Source organism: Uloborus diversus, chromosome 2 (assembly GCF_026930045.1).
Source record: "Uloborus diversus isolate 005 chromosome 2, Udiv.v.3.1, whole genome shotgun sequence".
Classification (NCBI taxonomy): domain Eukaryota; kingdom Metazoa; phylum Arthropoda; class Arachnida; order Araneae; family Uloboridae; genus Uloborus; species Uloborus diversus.
Window position 1 is genome coordinate 2,495,232 of NC_072732.1, and position 4,301 is coordinate 2,499,532.

Here is a 4,301-nt window from a genome sequence, read left to right on the forward strand (position 1 = left end):
TGCCGGGAGTGAATGTGTTGACGTGAATGGACCTTAATTTTTTTATTTTATAGAATAAAAAAAAAATCAAGTATATAATATACGCAGCGAGTACGAATGGTGGGCCTCGTTTGAAAAAACGATATTCTCCAAACGACTGCACAATTTACTATAAGTGATACATGAATGTAAACGGAAATACAGTACAACCTCGATATCTCGATTCTCTCGGGAGGGGAAAAAAATTCGAGATACAGTAAAACCTGTAAAGTTGACCACCTTTGTAAGTTGGCCACCTGTCTAAGTTGACCGCTTTTGTCAGGAACGGAATTAGTCCTATCTTATATAATGAAGGAAAACCTCTGTAACTTGACCACCTCTCTAACTTGACCACCTGTCTATCTTGACCACTAATATACACCAGCTTTGGTATGGAATATTGTAAAAAACTCTTTGTAGGTTGACCACTTGGTTTATTTTTTTAAATTTTATTTAGCAAATTATTTTTTTATAGCTTTCCAAGAATATTTTTGATGCCAGACCAGCATTTTACCAACTAAATGAAACAGCAGCATAACTAAATCTCCTTTTGAGTTGAACCATCTGGGAAAACTACAAAGAACCCCTTTATTCTCCGAACTTGTTTTTCTTTTGTTGTTAAGCGAAAAATTTGTAATTTTTGATTAGCTATAAATTTTTAGGAACTATTAATATAAAATGAGTAACTTTTCATAAACAATAAGACTTTTTCTTTTTTGATCAATTTACTGAAATTTTAAATTTGCATGACACATTATACGTCATTCTGGGAAAATAATAATTTAAGATATTATTCAAATATTTTTAGAGATTGTTTCAAAGTTATGCTAAACAATGAAATTGAGTTGAACAGAAAGAGTAGGTGTCAATTAGTCAAGAAATGAATACATGGTGCAAGAATTACAAAAAAAAAAAAAAAAAAATCATTACCCCCTTTATAAGTTGACCACCTGTCTAAGTTGACCACCAAAGCACTGCACCGCAAGTGGTCAACTTACACAGGTTTCACTGTATCGAGTTTTTGAGTTATTAAGGTTCCAAAAAAATTACACTAGAAGCTCTCACAATTACACACACGTACGCTATATGAATTTATATATGCACTATGAGACCACTTCGAATTACGATCAGTAAAGTAGTCTTCAATATTTTACTAGATTTGAAATTTTATAATATTCAAAAGTGCACAGGAGGAGATTTTGAAAATGAACAAAAATTTCAACTTGATTTTTCACCTAAAAATTAAAAAATTCTTATCTTCAACTAGCAGCTCCCCACATTCAAAAAGTTTTTAGCAGCCATTTTGTAGGAGTTAAAAAAGCAGAATGATGAAAATGAGGAACGCAGTTTCCGTTTTTACTTGAAAACTGTCTGGCGAAAAATCGACCCCCTTTCCTCAAAGTGGACAACATGTTCGAGAGAAATGCACAAATATTCTGAACTCCTGGGGAAACACAGCACCCCTTTCATACCAACATTGCCCTATTATCTTGCTTCAATCCCCTAATCACAAAGTTTCCGAGAAGAAGCATGAAAACTAGTCCCTGGAACTGGTTTAACTACAAAAATTTCCAAAGGAAAACAACTGAAACTTGCTTCTGTGCAAAAATTTCGACATATCAAGGGTTTCGAAAAATAAATTTCGAGATAACTATGGAAAATACGTAGAGGTTTTTATAGAAAATGCAGGGGAAAAATATTTTTTCGAGACATCAAGGGTTTCGAGATATCAAGGTTCGACTGTATACCAAAGATTTTTTTCAATGAAGTTCAATTGTGCAAATGAAGCAGTGAGAAACAAAGGGATGCGTTTTCTCTTTACATATCACCTATTGTGATATGTGTAGTAGGGTGTGTCTTATAATGCACTTTTTTAAAAAAATTTGAATTTCGTATGGGGCACCCCTTTAATTGCTTCCTTTTGATGAAAAAATACACACATAAAAGTTCCATAGAATTTGAACATAATTTAGGGGGTGCTACCAGTGATTAAAATTACATTCATTGTGAAAAAAATGGTGTAAAAATCAACTCATGACATATTTTTAATGAACATGAAATTAGGTTGGTTGGGTTTAACATAACACAAATACCTATTTCTTATATATACCAGAAAATAATAAGCATTTCATGGTTGTCATTTTATGTAATAATGTCAAAAAAGCATTTGAAAGTTCGGTAATGCCATTCATAACACAGTTTTACACTTTCGGTCTTTTACATTCAGCAATATTGTAATTTTTCTCTTTGTTATTTCCATGTGACAATACAAACTTTTCACTAATTGCTACTTATTGTCCAGAATAAATAAATAAATTTTAAAAAATAAAAAGAGAGAGAGTTGACAAATTTTGCAGCAGTGGTAGCACCATCTAAATATTATTCAATTTTTATTTTTCATATAAGAGAATTTTTTTTTCATCCAAAGGAACAAAATGAGAGGGTGCCTCATGAAAAAATAACACCTTTAAAAATAAGACGCACCCCTGTAGTCATTTTGAAAGTATGATTTTTCAAAACTGGGTCCATCATTTGTACTAACCCTGTAGCATAACAGTTCAGGTGTATTTGTTTCAAGAAATGAAATAATATTTTTGTGCAGAAATCAATATGAAAAGAAATGATATTGGTAAAGCATGAAACGAATTTTCCGTGATGTACGTGTTTTGGGGTGGTGAGGACTCCCCCCCCCCTCCCCCAAAAAACATGCTCAAAGCGAAAATGTGCCATGCTCAAAATTGATCTTTCCATTTTACTCTGCTTTTAACATGACGTTAATTATTAATTGTGTCTAAAAAAATTTAAATAGTGTTTTGAATATCACTTCTGTTTTCATTTGAAAATGGTTAAGTGAATATTCATTTGAATTGAATACTACTCACAGGAAAAGTTTAATTAAGTTTGATACTTTATATGTACAAATGCAAATCCAACTCTTAAAAGTACAGGCGTCGCTTATATAACACGGTACTTGTACAACAATGTACACATTGCATGGAACAAAATTTACGATTATTACAGCATTTACATCAAAAGAGTTTAGAATCATTAGATTTTTATGTAACGTAATTTTAATTTCCTTCCATTTTTATTTTAATTCAATAGTAAAAAAAATATTAAAATAACATTAAGCTAACTTTTGCAAAGGATAAATTTAAAAAATATATAATTTATATTTTACATACATTTTTTTTTTTTGCATTGCTGTCTCTTTTTTGCTGCTCAAAATCTCAGACTTTCTTTTTGACATTATGCATTTTGTTCTTTGTAAATGATATTGATCATTTTTGAAAAATTTATTTTTCTTTCAATGAAAGTAAATAGCATGTTTTGTTTATTTTATTGGAATGAAATTTCAGTTATCATAAATTTTTTCACCTTAAGACTTTGTTCGGCCATAACACGATCTACAATGCCTCGATTTACATTATTTCGAAGTTGCGTATTAATGAACGAAACACGTCACACGAAACAGTTTCGATACAACAGGATACAGATTGCCCTGATTTAAGTTATGTACATGCATGTAAAAAATAAAATAAGTACAGTAAAATCCCTCTAATGCGGACACTAACAGGACAAATTTTTTTGTCTGCAATAGAGAGGTGTCCGCAATACAGGGGTTTAATAATGTTATTTGCATTGGAACTGGGGAATTAAAAATTGTCCGCATAAGAGTGGTGACCGTTAGAAGGGGTTTTACTGTAATATAAAAAATAAAATAAGTAAATAAAAATGTCTCGTATAACAGGGTTTCGATATAACAGTGTGCAAATGAACTGTGTTACATGCAAGACACCTGTACATTTTGCAATTTCTAAAAGATATTTTCCTGCGACTGAGTCCATCAAAGAAATATCGTTCTCCACTGTCTCAATAAAATGAATTAGTATTTTGTTGAACTTTACGTTTCCACTGTGGATCTGATCTAGTCATAGCATACAGGAAGTTATACTGACCAGTTGATTCATAGGGCAGCTTTATCATATTTTGCTTGTTTCATTCCAGAATTTTTCACGTTCTGAAGAGTACGTTAGCTTTACGTGTGCTTCTGGTATTAGTCATTCGTTCGGTGCAAAATGTCGCATATTTCACAGGAGAGGCTTTTAGAAGTGTCATTTGTTGCATTCTGATTTTAAAACACCTGTTGCTGAAGATATGAAGAGTTAATGAAATGGGAGTTTAGTCTTCGGACGTTTAGCGCTAGTCGGTCTTTGACATTTAATACAGGGTTGGCCGGATTGGACCCAATGGGTTTTTTTGAAAAAATATTTAAAAAAACC